This window comes from Hirundo rustica, chromosome 6 (genome assembly GCF_015227805.2).
Source record: "Hirundo rustica isolate bHirRus1 chromosome 6, bHirRus1.pri.v3, whole genome shotgun sequence".
Lineage (NCBI taxonomy): Eukaryota > Metazoa > Chordata > Aves > Passeriformes > Hirundinidae > Hirundo > Hirundo rustica.
The window spans coordinates 21,670,434-21,696,631 of record NC_053455.1 but is presented as its reverse complement, the minus strand read 5'-3'; the positions used below and the strand labels follow the sequence as shown (position 1 = coordinate 21,696,631).

The 26,198-nt window shown below is 42.0% G+C and overlaps 1 protein-coding gene across 6 annotated transcripts in view; it reads left to right on the top strand.

Annotated features, from left to right (window-relative positions):
* Positions 1-26,198, top strand: part of NRXN3 (neurexin 3) — a 985,585-nt gene that overhangs the window by 201,885 nt on the left and 757,502 nt on the right. The window contains exon 1 of one of the 6 annotated variants that reach the window (XM_040066049.2): positions 5,009-5,077. The exons of the other annotated variants lie outside the window; for them this stretch is intronic. The gene's annotated coding sequence lies outside the window, so the exon portion shown is untranslated. Of the gene's footprint in view, positions 1-5,008; positions 5,078-26,198 lie in introns of those variants that run through there. 6 annotated transcript variants of the gene reach the window in all.

The window sequence follows — 26,198 nt, the reverse complement described above, 5'->3', positions numbered from 1 at the left end:
TTCAAACCCTCTGCTAAAGAAGGGAAGATGGGGAGATAGAGCGATGAGAACTCCCCTATTGTATTATAGTCTCCAGTCAAGCCAAATTGTTGAGACTGGCTGTAAATTGCTGGGATAATTGACCTTCAGTCATTTGAAATACACTTCTGGGAATGAAATACATTTTACATTCTCTTCCTACCTACCCCACCCCTCCCCCCACCCTGTTTGAAGCTTCTTGCAGCCTTTCCAAAGCATCTTCTGACAAATTTTAATCAATAACCTAGTCAGTAGTAAGCCTGAGTCTATCACATCTGTTACCATGATGACGGGATACTGGAAGCCCTTATTCCTTTGCTTTTGACATCAAAGCAAGCATCATGGAAAGAAAGAAAAAAACAAACCAGAGGGATTAGAGTTCAAGTTAAATGGGCATGGTTTTAAAGCACTTTGAAGCCTGATCAAATCTATTAGTTATTTATTATTGACTGAGTATGCATTGCATCTTTGGGGCTGTATGAGGCACACACCATCTGTAGCCATTGCCTCTGGAGCCTCAGCTTTTAGGCCAGAGTTACACCCTATATGTCCGGAGTGTACACTGTGTGCTCAACATGCAAATGTCAGGAGCTAATCACCTGGGAGGGAGCCTGTGGCATCTACACTTTTTTTTTCCTGTCAATATATATGCATCATTATTTTCTGTGTCCTTTTTTTGTGGCGTTTCTGTTACAACTGTTGCCTATTTCTCTTGTTTTAATGAAAACTATAAATTTCTTGGTAAAGTAGCCTGCATATCTTTGATCTCTGAAGAAAAAAAAATTATTTTAAAAAGCCACAAAACAACAACAAGTCTGTGCATCAGGGATGTGGTGGGATGTTGTCTCATTGCTTATCTAGACAAACAAAACTACAGCAGTTAGTTTCTGAGCTTTTTATTGTTAACTGGAATTTTTTGCTTGTAACAGCAAAGGCAACAATGGTGTACATTATCTTTCTCAGGGTGTTTTCAAACTAAATGATGACATTAAATTGTTGTAGGAGCTCAGCTAAAGGAGTTGCTAGTCTCATGCCACGCTTTCATGGATAAAAGTTTATAAAAGTGGATTAATCTTATGGTGTTTAAGTGCTGTGAGATTCTCAAAGCATGTACCTTGACCTCTGCTACCTTCTTGGCTGTGGGTTATGCTGAAGGATAATCTAGGAAGATCCTGACTGTGGATTTTCCCCATTCCTATTTTGTGACTTGCACTTCTTTTTTGGATTTATGTGAATAATTTCCTCATATGAAGCAAGGGAAGCTGTGGATAATGATGCTGCTAAAAAGCATTCTGAAATTCCTAAATTAAAGATGTGGTTTAAGTACCAAAACAGTAGTGTTATTGTAACACCTGCTGGAGAAACAGGCAGCTCTGAGCAAGTTCTTGTCTTGCTGGGTAAGCCAGTATTTTGCAGTATGGTGAGCAGCGTTGCATGGTTGGAAGTGCTTGCGTGGCCCTCATGGAGCCAGCCAGCCAGACTGGTACTGTGTGAGATGGAGCCCTCAAGTAGAAGACTGGCTTGTGGCTACAGGATGAAATGAGATTTGGCCATGAGCTTCGACCAGCAGCAGAAGCTTAGAGAGATTTCTGTCCGTACCCTAGGGTGAGGAGAAGGCTTGGAAGTGGGATGTAGCAGCTAGAGCTTGTAAGGCTGCAGTGCCTGGACCTGCTCCTAAAGCTGCCTCTAAGGGACAAACTGCATAACAAGGTCTCCTGAGTCTGTTGCATAGGAGGTTCTATTTAGCAACCCCAGCTATAAGCAGCACCGAGCTCTAATACAATAGAATGCTTCCTCAGGCCAGTCTATACATTTATAAGTGTGTTAACAAATCATCATAAAAATAAACCATGTTTATTGCCATTATATATTTACATGGAACAGTTGTTATCTGTAGGTCCCTTTCTGGCTGTTTCTTTACCCTCTCATCACCACTGACATGGATCAGACACCCCAGATATGGATATGGGAGAAAGGGGGTGCAGAAACAGGTAAGCACTCCGGAGATTAAGATGGGAGGCCAGACTGATGCCCCTTTTTGCCAGTTCATCCATGGGATCAATGTGGGATTGTTTGTTACCAGTATTTTGCAATCATGCACCCTGCACATTGTTTGCGAAAGCCAGAGGGAATGGACCAGGGCATCACCACCCTCTTTCCATTTTAGAGAGTGCTGAGACAGAGGCCTGTAACAAGGCCATCATGCCCTGTGGAGAATGTGGGGCAGCCAAAACAGTGTGGCATTTCTGCTTCTGAGCTATTGCAAACACTCTGCTGGCCAAGCTGCAGGGTTACCATAGGAGAAGAAGGTGAAGGCCTGCTTCTGGATAGTCCTGTCACCTGGGGAGCAGGATGACATTTGCCTGGTTGGGTTGCTCAGCCCCATGGCTGTGCTTTTGGGTCATTTGTCACAGCCTGTATGCAGTCACACCAGGACTGGCAGGTCTGCCGTCTGTTGTGATAACTCCCTTGGTGCCCTGAGTTGCTGTGTTTGGTGCAGCAGTCTTAATGTGCTGGCTAGCTATGTGGTATTTTTGCAGGGACTGGTGCTTCTGAAGTGCTTGGTAAGCTTTGATAGGTACTGGATTGCTTTCTGAGTTGCTGGACACTCTTAGAACTTCAGGATTCTCTTGAAACTTCAGGCCTTGAAAGGTCAGCGGTGTGAGTTGTTAGAGGTCTGAGGTGTGACTGGCCACTCGTCTGGAAAAGAAGGTAAGAGAGCTTGTTATCTGACATTTGCTGATAGTTTTTTAGCTGATTCTGAGCCTGGTAACTTAGCCTAATGGATTTTTTGTTAGATTTTGAGGCTGTGACTGGCATAGCAAAGGTTTTTCTCTGGCTTTAGCAGCAGTCTGTCATTAGTTTCCTCATACTGTTGTTATTTTATGAGAGAAGCTGCCTGGGAGTTACAAGTCTCCCAAAGAATCCAGCTGTGATTTATGAATTGGCCATCAACAGTTATTATGCCAGCCACTGCATACATTCATTCTAATAAATTTCCTGCATCTTCTATAGCAGCTTGTTTTACTCCTGTTTATTGATACTGTGGTTTTAACAAAAGCAGCACATCAATTACAGTAATTGTATTCAACATAGCTGGAGCTATGGTCTGAGGACGGGTTGTGGATCCAGGATGGGGGATTAAAGGCTACTGAGAGGACCTAGAGAGCAGATGTGGAGTTGATACCCGGGTGGATTTCCCTTGATGCTATGTAACACTGTAGTTTTATCTTTCTAGGAAAGAGAAAGAGGTAAGATCATTGCAGATGTGGCCCAAGTGACCTTTCCTGTTGGGCTATGCCAGTTCTAAATTATTTTCAAATGTGATATATAAGTCAGGGTTTTGCACTATTTTTAATTGCCATTTTTCTTGTTTCAGCTTTAAAAGGTTTTTAGTGATTGAAGCAGTAAATATGGATTTAATGGGTGACTATTCACTAGATGACTGCATCCAAAGGTTGCAGTCAAGACCTAGATACCCGAATGCAGATCAGTAAGAAGTGGTGTCCCTTTGGGGTCTGTACTGGGTCTGCTACTGTTTAACATTCTTACTGTGTGACAGTCTCTCTGGCTGACACAGGTAACACTGATGTAGTTCCTGTTTCCTCAGCCCTGAGTTCTTTCTTATTCAGTCCTTCAGCTGTAAGAGCTAAGTGCTTTTTCCAGATCCCTGTGCATCTTACCTGGCACTTAGCTCTGTCTAGTTAGATCTCAGTTAAGTTTGCCATAACTCAGCACTTGGTGTAGAATTGCAGGGTCCCTGTAGTAGATCTGTATGTGGAACTTCAGCATGGACTAATGGAAGGTTGTAAACAGGATTCTGATCCACTGGTGGAGGTGTGAGATGGTGAGGACTAGAGAAGCAAGAAGATGCTATGGGAAGTTAAAAACATTATTTTTACATGTAGTCATGCTTAAGTATATGTACATACAAAATTCTTGTTGATATTAAGATTATGAAAACCTTTGGCCTGGGTTAACACTGCTATACAGTGAATATTCTGTTTTTTGGTGATGCTGTTATTCCTTCAGGTAAACGAGTTGATAGTGCTCTCCATAATATTCCTTTGTGGATTAGACCCCCAACACTACAGCCACAGCCCTGCTGCTTTTATTCTTTATTCTTGGATTTATTCCCAGTTTTGTCTATGAAATGATCATTTAGTACATGAGCAATATGCTGATTTCCCCTTATGGTTATTGCATTTTCTGTTCATAAATCAGGAATTAATTTGTCTTCTTTGGGTCCCTTGGTGCCTTTTTGCTTAATAGCCAAAGTGTGTTTGTTCTGTGTAATCTAATGAAAAATAAGAGTAGTAGATAGTCAAAAGTGATATCCCCAGCAACCTCTCATCCTCCCCAGAACCTGGGGGACCCTCTTTTTCTCTTTTCTTTTCCCATCCCAGGGACCCACTTGCATCTGTCATTTGCTGATAAGAGATTCCTGTGCTCTTTGGTAGTTCAGAGATAGGCTGCGGCTGGAGGGGAGGAGGGCTTAGTTGTCAGTCACCTGGGAGTGATCTGCAGCCCTGGCACTAAATTGTTCTGTGACCTTCACCTCCTTGCATAGCAGAATAATTGAAATCAGATATAAAATAACTGATCCAGTAAGTCTGTTTCACTGCCAGTTCAGTTCTAAACTGCTGCACTGTAATGCATATGCATATTGCTTTGTTGAGTTTGAGATGTCTTAAATGCCTTTTTTTTTTTTGGGGGGGGGGAGGGGGGGCGCTTAGTAGAAGTGTGTATTGGAAAGATTATGGTAAATGTGTACTGCATGAGCAGTGTAAAGGGCACGGTTCTTTCATCCCCAGTACTGTTTGTTTTGGAGACTACCAGCCGGAGATGCTCCTGCTGCATGAAGCACACTCTGTTTTCTCCGATGAGCAAAGTGACTCTCCATGCAGCATTTGTGTCGCTGGCTGATCCCGGGCACAGAAAGATAGTAGAGAGATTCTGAGCTCACTTTTACGGGTGTTGTACCTTTATCCTTACTGCTGTTACTTTACAGAGAAGAATTCAGCCCCAGCACTGTAAATCCTGGATGCTCTCCAGCAAGGTAGGGCAGAGGAAAAAAAAAAATCATGAATCCTAAAGCTTTCTGTTTGAGGCTTCTTGGTGGGGAGCAGTTCTCTTCAGGAATGTGAAGGAAAGTGCATGTCTGCACAGGGAGGGGAAGGCACCCAACACCAGGTTGCTCAAGAATGGTGATGGTAAGTGTGGTTTGGCATGCAAATGCTTGAATTGCTGGCAGATAAATCCCCCATGCACAGCTACAGGGCTGTGGAAAAGTCACTGCTGTTGTCCTCATTTCTGCGGGGGTTTTCCCTCCTCTTGAAAATTTTCAGTCCATTGGAGAACTGTTATTTTTGCAAGACGGTAAAAGATGGGGAGAGACCTTCTGACTCTTTCCTGCTGGGTTCTTGTGCTGATACATAAGCCCTGGCAGATGAGAGGCCAGCAGGAATCCTTTTTGTGTGCGAGGCTGGGTTTGCCAGAGAACATTTAATGCTGGGAATGCAAGGCTGATTTCTTTGTTTTTGGGGCATGTTTGATATTTGTCTCCTGCTGTGTCATCTCCAGGCCGTTTTGGAGGGCTTGGAATTTGCCAGTTTGTAGAATGCCCGGTGGGCTATGGGAACTAAATGGTTAACCCAGGTCTGGATTGTCCTTGCTAGCCAGAGAGGAAAGAAAGATACTAACCTAAAACATTAGGAAACAGAAATTCCCATTTAGGTAGGCTTCACCTTGTGTCACCTTTTCCCCTGAAACAGGCGGCTGTTGCAGTACTGCCTGTACGATGTTGGGGTCTGGGGAGGATGGAGGGAGAATGCTGCAGAGGAACCGAGATATGTTTCCCCCTCTTGCCTGGAGGGCATTATTGTCTAATAGGCAGTTTAGTCAGATGTTTACTAGATGGGAGTCAGGGGAACTTGAGATCTCTAGGGAGAATTCATGCAAAGCTGGAGACTACAAAAATGCCCCTGAGCAAGTGAGTTTCTTAGCAATAACACTGTCACTTACTGCAAAATTAAAAATTAAAAGGGAAATAAATCATGCTACTTAAATATACCCTGCCATTTGTCCCTCTTGGCCTTATAGACAATTTAAAGAGAAACATTAAAATACAAAAGCTACACAAAGAACCTTTCAACAATATTTGTTTAAGGTCTGTATTTTATTAGCTGTGGACACCTGTCCTTTGTTCCAGCTTCATTCAGTTGTTGATCTCTTTTTCTGTAGTAATTCAAGATATTGTTTTGCCTTAACATCCAGAGTTAAGGCAGTATAAGCAACACTTAAATTTTTTATATCTATGTGTACATGTAAACACAGTTGTTTCTTTAATAAAAACTCAAACCTCACACAACGAGGTACCTCCATGACTTTAGATGTGTTCTACACTTGTAACTCAGAACATGTATTTTCTAGCTAATATTTATAATTAGCATTAGGTAGCCCTAGTAACTTGTGAATTTGGCCTTTTGAAATGTGAATCTGATTGAGTCAATTTTTGCATTAGGTTTTGCACATATAGGACACAAATTGCATAATCTGTCTTGAAGCAATGAAAATTGTAGCAGTTTTCAAAATAGTTATTGAACATGCATATATTATGTAGAGAGAGGCATCACTATGTTTAGGAAGACAAGAGAACTGGAAACTGGTTTGGCTTAAAAACGTGGTCATATTTGTTTAGGAAATGTTAATTGGTTTGTAAGAAAATACCTTGTACAGAGAGGAGATGAAAAAAGTGCAAAAGAAAAGAAGATCATACTGATCATGTGAGTTGTTAATAGAAATGCCCTGTTGTAATACAGCCGTCAAATTTCCCTTTTGGTAGCTGATGTCTTGAGTGAAGTCTCTTTCTGGTGGCATGTGCTGGATGGGAGGTTGGCTTGGGCTACCTTGGCAAAGGTGTTACTGGCCCCTAGGGAGCGGGCATGGGGTGCTGCACAGTGGTCAGGTAGCTGGAGAGAGCACTGGCTGTGTTGGCTGGGATCTTGGGAGCAGGGATGGGGATGCTCCAGGACTGTCAGGGTGTCTGAACTGTGTGGGCATGCAGCTCAGGAATGGTAGGTGACTGCTTCTTTAATATTTTTATAGACGACATGGATGAGGGCATTGAGTCCTTCATTAGTAAATTTGCAGATGACACTAAGCTGGGAGCTTGTGTTGATCCATTGGAAGGGAGGAGGGCTCTGCAGAGAGACCTAGATCGGTTGGATGAATGGGCAGAGTCCAACAGCATGAAGTTTAATAAGTCTAAGTGTCGAGTTCTACATTTTGGCCACAAAAATCCCCTACAGCGTTACAGGCTGGGGACAGTGTGGCTGGACAGTGTTCAGGCGGAAAGGGACCTGGGGGTGCTGGTCGACAGCCGGTTGGATATGAGCCAGCAATGTGCCTTGGTGGCCAAGAAGGCCAATGGCATCCTGGCCTGCATTAGGAATTGTGTGACCAGCAGGAGTAGGGAGGTCATTCTTCCCCTGTACTCGGCTCTGGTGAGACCACATCTTGAGTACTGTGTCCAGTTCTGGGCCCCTCAGTTCAGGAAGGACGTTGAGATGCTTGAGCGTGTCCAGAGGAGGCAACGAGGCTGGTGAGGGGCTTGGAACACAAGCCCTATGAGGAACGTTTGAAGGAGCTGGGGTTGTTTAGCCTGGAGAAGAGGAGGCTTAGAGGTGACCTTATCACTCTCTACAACTTCCTGAAGGGAGGTTGTAGACAGGTGGGGGTCGGTCTCTTCCACCAGGCAGCAACTGACAGAACAAGGGGACACAGTCTCAAGCTACGTCAGGGAAGGTACAGGTTAGATATTAGGAAAAAATTTTTCACTGCAAGAATAATAAAGCACTGGAATTGTCTTCCCAGGGAGGTGGTGGAGTCACCATCTCTGGATGTGTTTAAAAAAAGACTGGACAAGGCACTTAGTGCTATAGTCTAGTTGAGGTGTTAAGGCATAGGTTGGACTTGATGATCTTAGAGGTCTCTTCCAACCTCATTATTCCGTGATTCTTATCTAGGATCCCTGCCCTGTGAAGGGCAGGCGCTTATGTCTTGCATGGCGTTAGGTTGATGGACTCTGTATTTGAATCAAGATGCATTTGCAGAATGGCATGCAGAAGGCATCCTGCCTTCAGGATGCTTTTTAGCTTATTATCTGCGATCATCTTACTTAGCTTCAGGAGTTGCTTGCTTTTGTGGGTGACATAGAAGCTCCCCCGTGTACACTGTGTGCTGTTTTCCAGGTCTCAGACTGAGCCTTTTTTCCAATTTATAGCTACTTCATTGTCAATTAAGAGCTTAATGCTGCAGGAGGATGACAATGAGGATAATCCCAATTGTGACAGTGACCAAACATGTCAGCTTGGAGAGGGTTGGGCGACACAGAGCAGTTCCTCTCTCTCCAGCCCACATCATGCTCTCCCTCAGCAGTACACAGAGTGCTGTTGTCTCACAGCTTCTCTCAGGATAACACAATTATCCTAGCCCTACTTATGGAACTTTAATTTTCTGGCAGGGAAAGTGCTGATGCTCCAGGTTGGTTCTCTTTTATGTGGTAGGAGGAAAATACCTTATTTAAATTAGAAACTACTTTCATTATAAGTGAACTTGTCGCACTCGAACAAACATCCCTAAATCCCTGCTCTGGTTGCCTTCTAGAGTAAAAGTGTTGATCACAGGTGCAGGGTGGCAGGATTCAGGGGTATTAGTGGTCAAAATTTTTTCCAGCATTTTATGTGGCTATGCCCTGAAATATTGTTCTGTCAGACCTTAAAAGAAGGTGGCCTAGCTGGTGTAATGGTCACCTCTGACTGTGAGAGCTATACATCCTGTCCTTGTTGCACTCTTGATTGCATAATCACATACTCAGTTAGGTTGGAAAAGGCCTCTGAGATCAAGTCCAACATATGACCAAACACCACGCTGTCCATTAGACCATGATGCTGAGTGCCATGTCCAGTCTTTCCTGAATGTTATTTCATATTTACATAATGTTATGTCAGCAGTAATGAGCTAGAGTATTCAAAGTCTGAGTGTCACCGCTAGGGAAAGAGGTTATGTCATTGTCCTCATGTTGAAGTCAAGGTGACAAGGCTAAACTTTTTGGGGTAGCTGTGAGACATGGGACACAATCCAGACCTCCTTGTTCCTAGCCATTTAAAATCCTTTGTTTTTGTGCTTTTGTGACAATAATTTAAAAATTATCCATGGGAACAGGTGGTGCAATTGCTCATTTTCAGTCTTGATGCAGGGAATAATGGTAAATAGGCAGTCACTGTTCCATGACTGGGAGGAGCTCTGTGTCTATGTACAGTAGGCTTTGTTGTGACTATGTGCTCTTTCTGGTGCATGACAATACCTAACCCTGTGCCTAAATAAATTTCTCTTTTCTGCCTTAGAAAAAATTGTGTTCATAAACAGCGTCATACTGTTTAGAGGTCACCATTGCGTAGAGCAGATATACTGAGAGAGTTCACACCTCTGAAAGAGTTGTGTGGAATTGACCCTGCCTGGCAGCAGGGGAGACAGGGGAAGAAGTAAGCCTCCTATCTACAAAGAAATGTCGTCTGACTGCTACCACGTGTTGGAACTTCCAAAGAGGTCCAAGGAAACTGGGCACCTAAGCATCTGTATAGAAATTTGGGCCAGGATCTGCAAATTCACTAGTACATTTTCCTAGATGAAAAAGATGCGTTTCTTTATGGTTCTAACAGCACTTTGTGTACGGATTTCTGTACATTAGTCTTAGCTAGCATTGTGTTGTGTGTAATATGCTGTTTTTTAATTTTGAGATCAGTTATGGTGTGACTTGGCTTGTCAAATACTTAGGGGGGAAATGATTTGACTTTTAAAAAAATCTGGGAAGATAGTCTTGGGTGTTTTTTGTTTAGTTGAAAGGAACAGTAAACAAAAGGAATGAAAGAGTAGAAAATAGCTTATCTTGTTTATAAGCAAATAAGCATAATAGCAGAACACTGTGAATAGGAAAACAGTTTCTCTCCACTGTCAAGTCCGTCATCTGAGGACAATAGGTGACTTCAGAGAAAAAAAAATGGAATCTTGTGCCAGTAGGCATGATTAGCACTATGGGTAAATGTTTAAGATACAGGACTGGAGCTACAGAAAAGGTTCTCATCTTGTTCCACTGCAGATATTTATGACCTAGGGGAGACCAACTGTCACATCACGTACCTCAACTTCCCAGTTTAAGGAAGGATGTTTGCTTGACTGTAATAAAAGATTGTGAAACTTAGTCACTTTCGTTTCTAAATTATTTTAAAGTCCTGGATGGAAAAGTTACAGAAGCAGAGATTTTTATTTATAAAAGAGGGAAAAGTACTTTTAAAAAATACATGGAGTTAATTTCTCAAACTCACTGTGGAAGGATGTTATCATAGTACAATTTGGGACAGTACTGTCACAGACTTTAGAAATGTGTGATGAGTATATGTGCGGCAGCTTTGGTCATAGAAAGTTAATTTCAGGTCCTAACAAGCATGGGGAAATTCCATTACAAATACAATTGAATGCTGGTACATTTTATCTCTTTGTAAGAAATGGTTTGTATCTAACAGGCTGGTTTAGGGAGAATGATGAAGCATTGATCTTTTGGGCCTTATCATATATGCAGATAAGTTGTGTGGAATGGAAAAGTTTCTTTGTTAATGAACAACAAAAAATGTTTGTATTTCTGCTGTGACCGACACAGACCATCTCTTGTCTGTTTTATTCAGAACAGTAAAAAAAAAATCTCACCTGAAATATCTGAAAATTTTGTGTAGGGCAACCTTCCACTAAACAGGGCCAGCCTGCCGAAGCATTTTTGCTGGAATGAACACATGTACTACCTAAGTGCTCTATTCTGTGTTCAGTGCTGCAAGATCAGGATTTTTAATTCATTTGCTTATTTTAGTTCAAGAAATACTGTGGTTTACTTTTTCTTTCCTATGTTAGTATTGCCCTCTACTGGAGGAAATCAAAACTGCCCACCTGTGTTGCAAGCCCGAGGCTGTCGGCAGATAACACATCATCTGATTCCCCTCCTCTCTGGGGCCTTGGGCTGACAGGGCAGGGAGAAGCAGGGTGACTGGCCAGGGTATGCACATCTGAGCTCCTGAATGGCGGCATGTTTGCTGCTATACAACCAAAACATTTCCTGAGTGTTGGCAGCTCAGGCTATATATTGAGGAGTTGTACTTGTTCTAAAGGGTAGCATTCTCCTGTGAAATGAGGAGAGAAACTTGGAGCTGATTAGTGCAGGATTTGGCAGGTGAGGCTGCTGGGGCTGAGTCACAGGTTCAGGATGAAACAGGTCCTGTGTGGCCAAGTTTGTGAGCTGCTGAAAGCTGGGCAAACTGATGAGTCTCCTGTTATCTTCTACAGCAGCCTTGTTTTTGGGACCTTGTCAGGTACTTTGGGGTGAGATGTTGCAATTTCCTGGAAGAACTGGACTTATGTGCTGGGCTTATGTAGTTTAAACTTGAATTGCTTGGATGGTCGCTTCTAAGTCACCCCTAGCCTAGTGTGAAATCTGACACGTCTAGCCCTGGATTGAGCCATTTTTGCATACAGGCCAAGCCCAAATGTTCCAGTCTGCAGTGGAAACAAAATTATTCTTGCCTGAGGGGCTTTAGGCCTCAAGAAAACAAAGATACAAGGAAGCATAAACTCCACAGAGTTCAACATAGAAAGGCGTCCAAGATTAACAGCTGGCCGTAGAAGTCTGTGTTCCCAAATTCTAGGACATATATTTTTGTAAACATACATGTTTGATATTTTCTCTTAGAAGCTTGCCTTGTTGGTGTTCTATGGGCCTCATGCATTAATATGCTTTGTCACAGCCCATAGCTGTAAGGGATGAGTGTGGGAGGAGTCTAGAGAAAAAATCCAGAGGCTCAGTGTATTTGGGGAAAACACATTGAGTTACGTTGCTCTACAAGGTGAGATGTCGTCATGGTCCCTCAGTGAATATATTTGTTGTGTCCAGGTTTTTTTTCTGGTGCTTCAGTCTCAGTACACTCAGAGTGATGTCTTTTCCAGGCTGTTTGGTTTGGGAACAGAAGGTGGTATGGAAAAGTTTTGCATCACTGCATGCTGGTGTCTGTGCAAGGAACCTGCACAGAGTTTGTTGAGTGCCTCTGTGGGCAGCAGCCATGATATCTATATTTAGTAAACTGCTCTGTCTGCTCACTGCTGACCAAATACTGGGACCTGGTAACTTTCACAGATCCATTGCTAGGAAATAGGCTTGGTTCTACAAAAGTGCAGAAGGCTTACCTGTGTTAGTTTAGGAGAATGAAGTGTTTAATTTTGCAAATCATCAAATTGCTAGAACATCAAGACAATATACTCTCTTATTTTCATCTAATATTAGTTTTTATCATTTTGGTGCTTGGTAGCCTGAAGATTTGGCTACTGTGTATTACCAGTGCCCCCTCCCGGATAAGACCAGGTTTGTTCTCAGCTGCCTGGCCCCTCCAGTGCTTCCCCCGAAGCACAACCAAAACGAACCATGGCTTGTGAAAAAGCTCAGCTCCTGCTTTCTCTGACTGTTGCCAGGTGACCCTACCACACAATGACAAAATCGCAGGAAAGATTCTAGATTGTTTTGATCAAGAGAGAATTTTCATAAATGCAAGGGTTTGGGATTTTTTGTCCTGTACAAGTGGGGAAAAGTCAAGTGTTTGCTGCATTTATTCTGCCTTTGCTGCTCACAAACTAGATAATAAAAAGGCTGAATAATGCTTAATGTGATACAAAAGCCTGGAAGTAGCATGCTTCTTAACTCTCTAAGGAATAAGAAACTTACTTTCCTGTGATAGAAAATGCTTCATAAAAGTGTGTTGTGAGCTTGCTCTCTGTACAGTGAAACCTAGGCACGAGGAGAGGAATTGGCTTAGCCAGAATATTCCAGTGGATTTGCAGGAACAGCCTTGAGTTCCTTCTTTACTGTTCTATTGCCTATAGATTGAGTTCTACTGCTTCAGTTCAGTACAAACTACAGAGCAGATCGTGGGATCTGGTTGGGCTTCTTGTCAAAGGTTTGAGTTTCTCATACATAATTAGTGTGTCATTTGCAGCCTGTTACAGATCTGTCTTTGCCCATGCCAAAGGAATACTTGTCCCTATGTGCTTTATGTCCTCTGTCTTCTGTTCCCTCTGCATTGGAAGTATTTTTTTATTAGGATCTGGTTGCTTTTCATCAGGAATAACTCCTGTCCTGCCATGACAGCTCTTGAGCTGAAGTATTTTTTCCCTTGATAGATGCCTAGATTGAGCCATTTGCTGTTTGTTGTGTTTGGACAAATTTTATTTCTTGCATGTCTTACTGTTCAGTAAATTGCAGCCACAGGTTTTTGTCTTTAACGGGGCAATAAAGAATCCTTCACTCTCTGCATGCCTATCTCCCATCATGGTCTCCTGTGGAAAATCTTTGGCGTTTATATGTGCATCATGCCTCAGAGGAAGCGATCAAACAAGGCTTGGGGCTGTACTGGGAAGGGGTTTATTAACCTGACTGATGTGAATGAAGGCTGCAGGAGACTAAGAGACTAAACTACAGAGGGTGGAGAGAATCCGTAGACAAGAACTGCTTATGGAAGGACAGTTTAGCAACAGGATGATAAAGCTGCAACCATTTCACTCCCCTGTGAGTAATGGAACTGCAATTTTTTTGGGGGAGGGGAAGTTCAGTTATTATTATGGACTAAGTTTCAGGATGGATTCTGGGGATCTTGCTTCAGGAGAATGGTTTATGGTTCACTAAGTTATTTAGAGCTGTTCATTGAAGTGCTCCCCTTGAGCTGTAAATAAGCCCTCCATCTGAAAACTGCAGAGTGATAGTACTGGGGACAGATGAGAATGTCCTGGGGAATCCCTAGCATACTTGCCAGCCTTAGATGAGATCTGTGTATATAGATCCACATAACTTTCTTCTAATAATGTGTTGTTTTTTTGATGCATATTTTGTAGTATCTGATCTACCAGCAGATGGGAGTCTGTCAGCACAGCTCCTTCCACCGTGGTTAAAAGCAGATGAGTTCAGATGGGTCTCAGGGATCCTTACTTCCCCTTCATCATGGCAGGTCATTGGAGACAATGTTCTTATTGTTTGCCAATTACTGTCATTTACTCTTTCTACATTTATTAAGTTGAGGAGTGATATCCCTTTGTTAAATACATTGTTTTTCCCCCTTCTGTGGTGTTTTTTAATTTTTATTTTACTTCCCACTGCGTCCAGAAAAAGAAAAGCTTCCTGGAGGATATAAAGCAGATTATCAACAGACATGTAGATAAGATTATGCACTACTTCATCTCTGAGGTGCTGGCCTTCAGAGGTCAAATATTAGTTCCTTAAACGCAAGCTCACACTTGCAGTGTTTTACACACGGCTACGTAGTTCAGCAGTTGGGAGGTGTTTCAGGTGTCTGAACTGCTCTACCAGCAGGGATGTTTAAATTGAAACTTGAGGGGTGTAGGGGACAGCTGAATTATCAAAGGCTCAAGGAGTAGGTCAGGTTTGGGTACATTGGCAAAGCAGTTTCTAGAGTTCTAAGTTCAAAATGAAATGACCTTTTGCTGGGCAGATCTCATTTACTTTCCTCTAATTGGTCCCTCATCAGCTGCCCTAGCAGGACATATCTTCAGAAATTCTGCTTACGTTGACTATTGTAGTTTTTTGTTGAGGGCATCATGGCATTCCTGCATTTTAAAACTCTGCCATCTGCCTCTGGCTTTAACACATTCTTAATGAAAGATCATCTAATTTATGCTTTGTATTGGAAGGAATAACTTCTTGGGTAGTTAGGGGGAACTATATTATATCTCTGCATAATGGCTAAATTCACTTTCACTGCATCCAGCTAGTTCTGCTAGTCTATTAGGTTCTAGTTGATTTGCTGTCATTGTTTCTCCTAATTTCCCTGTTTTGTATTTTTTCATCTGAGAGATTGGAACAAGGCTGCAGTGGCTATTTGAATTCTCTCCATTCAGTTGTCGTGAGAGAGCAGAGGAATCTTCTCTGTTGTCAGCTTCTCATTTGTGGTAGTAACACTGCTGTTTCATACAGCCCTTGGAGTGCTGTATGGATGTTTCTGATATGTGTGGCAGTGTCATGGCTAGTGAGGGAACTTGGGTTGTCTTGGGGAGAGGACACGTACACCAGTGGCAGGAGTTGGGTCTTCTCCTTTCTCAGAATGTTGGAAGAGAAGCATGTGTCTGGCTGAGGGTTCTGTTTGTAATGGGCAGGATTTCTCTTGCCCCCAGCCAGGTGTCAAGCCTGTCATGGCAAATTCACTGAAGGCTGGCATGAGGGATTAGAGGGGGAAGCTAGCCAGGGTTTTCAGGCCTGCAGCCACACAGCGCTGTTGCTGGGACTGAAAAGAAAAATCAAAAAGCCGGTGGGGCTGATGGGTGAAAACCATGGTACCTGATTATTCTTGGTTCGGTGGAGGAGGACCAAACATCAGGAGCTGTCGTGAAGAGGTGAGTAAGCAGAGGTCATGTGCAAAGCTGAGGTAAAACATGCATGTTTTCAGTCATTGTGGTAAACAGTTGCATTCCTTCTGATAAGAGGTGGACATGGGCCAAACCTGCTGATTGCAGAAATCTCCTGATGGGTGTTTTACCAGTTTTCTCATTTGGCACCAAAGATCTCCATAGAAGAAAGGGTGGGTGGTGATTTATGGCTTCTATTGAACATGGAATTAAAGATCTACATATATTTGCTTACAAACACAAATAATTTTTTTACAAATAGATCAGACTTTAGTAGAGAAGGCTGGTAGACAGTGGTCTAGAACATACACCATGAGCAAGACTATGTGACCTGAGCTGCAGATCGTTTTGGAAGGCATAAGGAGAGGTCATAAGGAGTTCAGAGGCAATACCCAGAGCTAAGTATGGTATGTCAAAATGCAACTGATCTCTAGGAGATGGAAACCTCCCATTCCGGAGCCTGTGGCTTAGCATGTAGGAGGTTTGCCAGCTGTGACATTAGCTAGAGGTGCTTTGCCATGCATGTGCTTATTTTGTTCATGGAGTCAATGTAAATTGACTTCATGATTCATTTCAACAGTGAGTGCTTCTAGACTGTTTGGGTTTTTTGTAGGCCCTGTAAAACTGATGGTGACAGGATTTACTTGGAGTGGAATTGGTCAGATTGTTACATAGTGCTTCAAATTATTTGATTAAGGCAGATGTTTTTACAGCACATGAATTACATACAATCTTTGATTCATAATTGTTTGGTAATTATTGTTTATTTCAGCCTATAGCTTATGCACAGTTGTTTACTTAAACTCATTCCTTAGTGTGTCTGGTCCTGTAAATAGCATGATATTTCATGCTGTGATTTTGGATGCCTGTGGGTTTATATTGACAAGCAAATGTCAAACGTGCATACTTTGTGGATACATTTCATAGCTCCCTAGTGTTGGTCCACAGAACATAGTGATCTTTTCCCAGCACTTAGATCTGTAAACACACTTAGAAGATAACTGGAAAAATCCCATGGATAAATGCTTTCAGTACAGCCCAAACTGGATGGATTCAAGGCTGGGAGTAAAGAGCAGTGTTGTATAACTTGATGGATGTTATTTAGTGGATGCTGATGGACTCTTCAGCCATAACTAAATCACTTGAAAGAGAAGTGAAGGTAGTGTAACACCCAGGTGATGCTGTCATGTAAGCAGTGGGTTTTTGGACTGTAGAATGTTTGGAAAAGCAGTTATAGTCTTGGTTCATCCATTTAGGGCCTCCATTCTCCCTGGTATCTGGCATTCCTACTTGCTACCCACCTAAGATCAGCTTCTTTCAGGACATGAGGTTTTTGGTATGTCCTTGGCCAGATTCATAGTTTTCCTGCTGCTCCTAGCCTGAGAGGATCCTGCCACGTTTCTAGAAACTTCTACTTGACTTCATGCAAGTCCATCACGTGATGTTAATAATCTCCCAGGAGCATAAAATGATTGAGGGGGAGAATGGGAAGTAGAAGAGGAGGGAGAGAGCAAATAAGGACGTGGAGCATTGTTAGTGGTTAGGAGAAGTTGGGATACTTTTGTTCCTGATTATGTTTAAAGAGGAATCATGAGTCTGATGATCTTTGTATTCTTAAGGCTTCTAATCCGCTTGCTCTAATCCTCTTACAGCATCTGCTGTATTGGACTTCTGTCTGATCTCTCTGTCTCTTAAACAATCTGTTGAAGCTCCCCATGTTGAGTCACTTTTGCCCCTTCCCCAGAGAGACATTTTGGTATCTTCTTGCTCAAATGGGGTCAATGTATTCTACTTATTCTGGGGTCCTTGAGGCTAGTCTGGAGAAATTTAAGCCATAATTTGGCTACATCCTTCAGTCATCTGGATTTAGTGTAGCTGGCAATGGGAACTGTGACACCCCTAGTTCTCTGCTATATAGCAAAAACTACAACTGTGGTAAACCAAATTTTTGAAATTTGAAATTTCAATGAATGAGCTGTAAGTGTATTTATTTGTGAATTTTTAGTGGTGACTACAGTGAAAATAAAATCTGGAGAAAATTTGTTTTAGGCTTCTCTGTTTATTAAACCATGTGATATAACTAGAGTGGTCAAACTACCCTATTTCCGAAATTCAAATTCTCTTCCGGAGAGCGTTCATCAGTGACTAGTAAAACACAATATCATCATGTCAAAACCTGAATTCCTGTGTTTTGAGCTGGAGAGCTTTTGAGAAGAAATTCCAACATCTGTAGTGAATCCTTCCAAAGAGAACAGGGACATGTCTTAACTTTTAGGAACTGTATTCTTTTCAGTAGTGCAGAGTGAAGAATTATTAGCAGAATTACAAAGATTTTAGGCTGCAAATATATCTTATAAAGTATTGAAAACTCAGTCTCAGTTGTTGGTTAAACTCCAGCCAGGTAGAAACAGCTCACATCAATATCTGCAGTTTGAATATGAACAGAGTTTTCTCTTTGATCTTTGAGCATTGGAGAACATGTCCCATGCCCTTCCACATATGGGAGAAGTTTATGCCATGGAACGAACAAAAGTGAGTCTCTTTTACCTCCCATAATGCTCTTTACCCTGGGCTGTTGAAAGAGCAAGCACTTTTTCTGGGAAGTATGGAACAGAAACATTTTAGCTGTATTTGGTTATCCTAAAGGAAAGCAGAGTGCCCCATCTGGGAAGTCTGGTTTATCTCTTTAAAGCAGCAGGAGGACAAAAGCCATGATCAGTATACTAGCTTACTCGGTTTCCACTGCACAAAACCAAGTAGGCAACAGCAGCAAGTTATTTGCGGTAGTAAAATGTTCCAGGACATTTTATTAATTAATTAATTAATTAAATGAGCCTGGCAAGCAGTAAGGCAGAAGCTTTGTGGTTTATCAAAGCATTAAAAAACCCACTCAGATATTGCTATTTTTGAGGACAAAAGTCTCACATGCCCAAAAACCACACAAACTGGCACACAGATCCTGCTGGCTCTCAATAGCTTCTCCTTCTGGTCCTGCTGCCTTTCTACCAGAGTGCCAATTCACTGACTTAATGAAGGCTAATGGTATAATTAATCACACGCACCCGCAGCATAGCAGTTGATGAGACCTGAGTAAATGTGACAGCTCTTCTGAGGGAGCAACGGGGGAAAAGCCCACAATGATGACAGGAAGGAAAATGAGATCTTTGGTAAAAAGAAGCAGTCAAAGCAAAAAGCAAAGAGATGGGCTGGGAACCTTTATGGGCAAAGAAGAAAGCAGTCTTACCCAGCTATCCTGTTTTAAAGTGTTTCCAGATGTTTGCTTTTCTCTTTCTACCTTTGGTCTCTACTTTCTTCAAATTATGCTTGAGGGCTTTTCCTCATTTCATTTTCTCTTGGATCTTCCCGCCCCCCCCCCCCCCCCCCCCCCCCCCCCCAGTGATGGCAGTGTTTGGTATTTTTCCAAGTAGTATGTGGTATTCTGGGTCTTTTAGGTCTTATGGACAGAACAAGAAGACTGGTAACCAGTGCTAGTTATACTTTGTGGGGAGTGGAGTGTAGCTAGTTTAGTTTGGAGTTGATAAAAAGACTAACTTTTGCTTCTTTATACATGGATGGTGGAAATGCTGAACTTTGTTCTTGTCTCTGAATCTTTTTCTGCCAATATTCTTATTACTTGTGCTTGAAGTCCTTCTGTTGTCTTTTGTATCCTTTGTGCATCTCAATTCTCTTTTTGAGGGCAGTGATAATGGAAAATTTCTTCTTGGTACCGCACAGCGGCCTGTGGTGTGATCTAAGTGGCCTTTTGAGATCTGTTACGGTACATTATTTGCTAGAACCATGGGAATAGTGGCAAGCTCTAGAGGTGGAACTAGAATGGGAAGATCTGAGGTAATTTGTATTATAAATAAAACTTGCAAGGCTTTCTTGTTTCTCCTCTTCTCTCTACAAGGTACTTTTGTATCTTCCTGAATTAAAACCATAGGAGCTGTGTTACTTGTGGCACATCAATATCCATGCAAGTAAGTGATCCAGACACTGATCAAGAAGTATTTATATATTTTTGGTCAGAAACAGGGTGGCACGAAGATGCAAGAAGAGTTTGTCTCTGAGCAGAATAGGGGTTTGAAATTCTGTATTTCTGGTTTTGCTTGTAATTGTCTATATAATTTTGAGCATATAGTTTCATTTAATCTCACCTGGGGATAAGGAGGGAGAATCTCTGTTGCAGGTTAGCCTTACACATAGGGCTGTTTGGGGAATTCCCTGTAATGCTGCATCAAGGAAGAACTTTTTTCTCAGCCCCAGGGTTGAGAACAAATGAAACACTGGAAGGTGTAGTGCATTGTGATCTGGAGAATTTGGGCAGTGACACAAGTTGTATGTGTTCTTTCTTTTTATTAAGGGGTATCTGAAATCTTGGGTATGTGCACCTCTGTGTTTGGAGGTACATCCTGGAATTCCTGTGAGGTCATATGAAATTACTTGGGAGCTTTGTGATAAACATCAGGAAATAAGACTTTGAACTATATCTACAAAAGAAAATTACATGACCTGGTGCTATCTAACTGCTTCTCAGGTGCTCAAACCCTCAATAGTCCTTTCATTTTTGTTTTTCCCCATTGTTGTCTTATGCTGGAGGTCATTAGGCTGCTGTGTTCTGATTCTTGAAGTGCCTAAAACTCTGTGCAGCGTTGTTTCTCTTGACAGTACTGCTCAGTGCCAGTGTGTAGCTTGTGTCTGTCGGGATCCTGGCACTAATTGTTCTCAGGAGTACAGTACCAGTCTGCTTGTGGAAGTGATGGAAGCCACCCTTTTGGTGTCCCAGTGGCTGCAGCACCTAACCTGCCTCTGGGAGCCACTGGTTATGTGACATTACTCAGGCTGCTGCAGCCAGCAGATAATTTTGCAGTGGGAGGTATAACTCTTTCTGCCTGTTCCTGAAGACTCTTCTCTGCTTGAAATAATTAGGTAGTCATGATATTTGAGAGCAAAGTAGGAGCAAACAAGCATACAAGCATAAACATGGATATGCAGTTTAGTCTTTAGGATACCCACTGGGCAGGACTTGGGAACCTGGTTTTCTCCTCGCAGGGAGGAATCTGCTGATGTCTGAATGCAGCAGATTCACTCTTTCATAGTCAGCTCTGTACATCCATGAAAGCTTTGCTGCCTAACTCAGAGCTGCAGTTTCGAGTATATGGCAGAGAGGTGAAGAGTAAGGGTTTGACACAGTTTTCCAGAACTGTCACTCCCACTTTGTGATTGTTTGGCAGGATGGTTGAAAGAGAGACTGGTTATACATAGTGAATGTAACTGTATATCTGGTTTATCAGCGTTTGCTCAGTGATCCTGTTTCAGGAATTCCCAAGGAGTATAGGAACTTGAGGTGCTTTATATGGAAAGATGTGTGCTACACTTCAGTATTTACTGCATGATACCTGTGCTGAGAAGGAGGATTCAATTCTCTTTTCTTTGCAAGGTATTATTATTATTTCAATTTGTTTAAATTTTTTTTGTTCTGATTTGCCTTTTTAAAGGTAGCTTCAGTTGTGTCAGTAATTAGCTAAAAATTTTGCAGTAATAACTGAATGAGAGGGTGAAGGTGAATGAGATAGTTTGCTGATCTCCCCAGCACATCTGCATCCCTATCAATTTAGTTAGAGCTGCACTGTATAAATATTTAACTAATTTTAATTTCTTTTGAAGTTCCTTTGGTTTTCAAATAGTTCCCAGCTCCAGATTATCCTTTTTATTCTTCTCTATATTTGAGATAGAGGGGAAGTAAAAAAACCCAAACAAATCTTGTCTCCAAAATGAAATCAAATGGAAGACACGAATTTTTGTCTTTGTGCCTACTCTCTTCCTAAATTAATTTCTCTCAGGCCCTCTGTTATGATAGGAAATGAGGACTGGTTCTGTGGTTCCAAGGATGCCTTTTCCCATTCTGATCTTTTTGAATCCTGATGCTGGTGAGAACCAGCTTGGTGCAGGACTGCGTGGAGGATGAGTAGTGTGCTGCTTGGAGCTGCTTAGAGAGAAGCAGGAGTAGCTTTGCCTGTGGATGGCACACAGAACTATGACAGGAAGGTTTTCAGACACAGGCCAGAGGAATAAGGCACGGGAACAAAGAATATGCTGATGAGGAGGTGTGGGCAAAAAAGAAATACAGGCCAGATACCAGAGAAATTAGTGTGAGCTGCTGTATGACAAATCATCAGTTGAAGAGAGATTTCTGACTAAAGCAATGCTGTGGGTGGTCAGAGCAGTAGAAGGGACTGTTTCTGTTCTGGTGGTTGTGTTGTTTGTTTTTGTTTAGCTGCTCACTTGTTGGACCATTGCCTCTGTTTCCCCAGGTATAACATGGTGACAGCAGCTGACCATGCCTGCTCTTGGAACTGGAGGGTTTGAATTCAGTGGTGTGTGAACACAGAAGATAACTATTTTTCGTGCAGACCCTCAGTGCTGGGTTGTCTCCTTGGGGCTATGCTATATTTGGTTGGGTTGAGGTGGTTCCTGAAGGATTGTGTTAGTGGGCTCCCCAGCCCAAGACTTGCCAGGCAGCTTGCAGCATTGAGGTCCCCTCATCCCTCTGTCCTTGTATGTTACCAGGCTCTCTGGTCACTCAGCAGGCCCCTGTCACTTTGCCTGCTCTGGGGTTGATACCCGATCACCTGGTCAAAGACCACGGGCTCCAGCATCCTGATTGGTGTAGGAACAAGGTGGTGGACATGCGTGTTGTGATTTGGGAATCATCCGGCATAACTGAGGAACTATCCTGGGCTTCTCCATCCTTCGTATAATCCAGTTTCACTGTGGTACATTAATGTGATTTCTATGTAATGGGAAACTTGCTTAGCTTTTGTTTCTTCTTTAGCATAGTTATGTTTTCAGCTAAAAAGGCAAGAAAAAGCCAGAGATTTTGCAGTAAATTTGCCACAGAAAATGCAAGTTTTAGGATGTTGGAAAACGTGGAGATACTCCAATGGCAGCCATCCTTGCTGACGACCAGGGAGCACTTCAGTGCCTAGAGGAGAGTGACTGTGGAGGGGATGCAGCCTGCCAGGCTTATTGTTGCTGGAGATAGGAGAGCTGTTGCTGCTGATGATAGGATCCATAGGAGAGGTGTGGGTATGGTATTTCATTGTCAGAAATAAGCACAATATGTCGCATATTATTTCTGTTTTTCCAGTCCTAATGATGATCCAACCCATCCTTGTGACACTGTGATCCTCCATTGTATTAACAGAATCTCCTACCTGAATGCCAGTCAATTACTTTAGCGCATTCCTGTCCTATGCCTAGTCAGATTACTATGAGTATTAAGTGAGATGTGGTCTAAAATTGAATCCTGCACAATGTTCTTGCAGATTCCTTCCAACCCAAGAGCTCTCCTGCAAGCCAGTCTGTTGTCATCACTGTTTTAACAAGGTTCTTACTTAGCATTGGTTCCTCTGCAAATTTCTGTTCTTTTTGATTTAACTAGGAATGACTATGATTATAAGAGAATACATGTATTTGAATATCTTTTTAACAGCTATGCTCATTGCTTTCTCAGGGTTTGGCATTGTTTTTAGTTCATTTCAGGACAAACATAGAGTGTCTGAAATTTGCACAGTGGCTGTATCTCAGAAGGGTCTTTAGGGATGCACATGGGAACTATATATGCCTGCAACTGTGCCTCGGCCTGTTTGGTGAAGAAAAAGAGAAGGGAAAGTGGCAGATTTAGTGTTTGAGGGCATGTCTACATCACTGCTTGTGTAAATTGGTTAGCTGGAGTTTGTCATACTATGTAGAAGTGAAGTTTTTGTGCAAATGTGAGAGTAAACACGTCAATATGGGATTTGGTGATTCTATGTTAAATTCATGTGAATGTGCAGCTGTTTGTGGAAAAACGCCATCACATGTAGACATATACTTATGATAGGAGACTTAGAGGTATGTTATTTCATGCGTTTGTGGGTTATCCATAAGTTAAAATTTCTACACAGACAGGAAAGAACTTCCTTTGGGTTGCTTTTTATCTTAATTTTTGTGACCAGCTGGTACAGCCATGGAAACAGTGGTTGGCCAGACTGAGTATTTATACAGCTTAATGAGAATGGCTCAAACAAGAACACCCACCTTAAAATTCTCTCCAGCTCTTTGTTTCCTATCTCCATTAAATAGCAAAGATCTCTGTTGCTTTGAGGCTAAGGGAATGAGGAAGTGCTGCCTGCCTAGTTACAGAAGCATTGTATTTCCTTCAACGTGACAAATGGTACAGTGTCCCACACTGAGCTGATTGGAACAGAAGATGCTCCCAGTCTCTTGCTGCAATACTTTCCTGCAATCCTGAAGCCATTGTCTGTTTTCAGCCATGGGCTCTTACAGACCTAATGTTCCTGTCACAGTTTACTGTAAAAGTCAGGATCAGCGTTTGTCATTTCACAGGTCAGGACAAAGAGAGTTGCAGTGCTCCCATTTGTGCTTCCTGCTTCAGTTGAGGAATTGCATCAGGTTTTCCTCAAAGAGGAGAGAAGTTTATGGCAGCTGTCCAGCATAAGATGAACTTGAGTAGCCATTACGGCTCAGAACACGTTTCTGTTCTCCAACACCATCCAATAGTGGATGTCTGTGGGAGAGTATAAAACCAAAGTGCACTGCGTTACATGTTCTGTGATGATTTCTGTCCAACACTGTCTGCCAGCCTTCAGCCAAGTGTTGGAGGGAAAAGGTCCTGTATTGAGCTCCTTCTTCAGCACAGTAGGATCTGGGGGGTGTGATGTCAAGAGAACCTATTTTCTTTTGTGCTTGCTGTTCTAAAAGCCTCTGGCAATTTGCTGAGGGAAGGAAAGAACATATTTTCATACTGCCTTTGGTGGTGTTGCTGTCTGAGAGATTCTTCACAAGGGGCAAAAATGGGAAAAAACATGAATTTTATCTGTATTGCATCAAGGTCTTAGTTCCTCTAGCGTGTGATAGAACTGTGCCAGGAGGAGGAGACACACATGAACAGAGGCTCTTTTGTGCAAGTCAGATGTGAAAGCTGACTGGTGTCAGGAGTGAACCTGGATCTCCAGGGAGCAGCTTGAGGACTTCCTTCAATATGCGTTTTATGTGTGGGAATTAATGCTGATGTTTGCAGTGCTGATTATTGCATGGTAGTAATGGAAGCTTGGAGGCAGATGATTTTAGGTGGTGAAGAAGGGAGGGTTCATCTCAGAATACTGGTGTTTGGGCTGGGTACTCTGGGACAAGAGTATCTAGGAAGGTTGATGAGCTAAAGAAAGGCTATTTGTTTCTGCCTCGTGAACTCAATCACCCTTGGCTATCTATGTTACAGCTTTGAAAATACAGAGACTGCTTAAACTGATTTATACCTCTGTGTCAAGTGATAATATCATGAGGCCTATGAGAAGTCTGAACCAGTCTTCATGACCTGCTATGGTTTGGTTCTTCCAAAAGCTTCTAGCACTTGTTGCTATAACTAATGCATTGATGGGCTTGACAACAGAGTATCTTTTGACTATCTTGTGCATATTTGAATTATGGAAAGCAGTTTGAGGTATTTCTTGTAACAAACTGAATGGCACCGTAACTAACCAAACAGAAGGCAGTACGGGATAAATCAGTTTCAGTAGGCCCTTCATTCAAACAGTGAAGAGCTACCCATTGTGAATGGGGAAGACTGTAGGTGAGATCAGTGGCAGCTGAATGCTGTCTTACTGCTGAGGGGATAAATTGATGTGAGTAACAGAGGTTTCAAAACTATTACAGGATTTTATTTTTTGGAAATATGGTCTGCCACATTTTCACTCTCCCTTGCTTTGTGAGAAAGTAAGAAAATGCCTAGAAGAATGTCAGTCACAGATTAGCGGTATACAAATAGGAGAGGATGAGATTATATTTTCTGGATGTTTCTCTGTCTACTAAGATTACAGATCAATCTTAAACATGCAAAATTTTATATCGTAGCGACAACAACCATTTACTTTGCGTTACTTACTATTATGTTAACTTTATTGCATTAGATTTCCCAAGATTTAATGCCGGATGCTATTTCAAACTGGGATTCTTCTCTGGAAGTTATCCCTTAGATTAACTTGAAATAAGATTGAGAATACTCTTTAATATGTTCTTCATGATGTGAAACTGTCAAAGTTGAATATACATATATATATATATATACACACACACACACACATATATATATATATATGAATAACCACTCAAAAATAAGTCATTTTAGTCCTCCACCTATTCCTCCAAGAAGACAGACAACTGTTACTGCAAACCCAGAAAGCTGACACACTGGTGTCTGGTGGGCTCAGAGTCTTCAGCAGAAGACATCTTGCCCTAGTTGTTTCATGAATCAGGTTTCCAAACATGGTTTTGAAAGAGTGTTTCTGAATGCATCAACTAACAGCATTCATCAAAACTTTCTTTCAAAAAATATACTTTCCCTTTTTTTTTTTTTTAAAAAAAAATTTTTAAGAGGAAAACTGAAAGTAACTGCTTTTGTTGCAAGTAAACCATAGCAGCTCTTATGAAGCAGCTGTTTTTTGGATGGATGAACGAATGCTGTGAACTGATCAGTGTCAGATCTTAAATTATTAATCTAACAGTTAGAGAAAGCATATAGTAACTCTTAAGATAAAGAGTCAATACACTGTAAAGATTTTGAGGCTGTTGCAGTGCAGACAGTGATGTGGGATGCTGTTAAGACGAGTAACAAG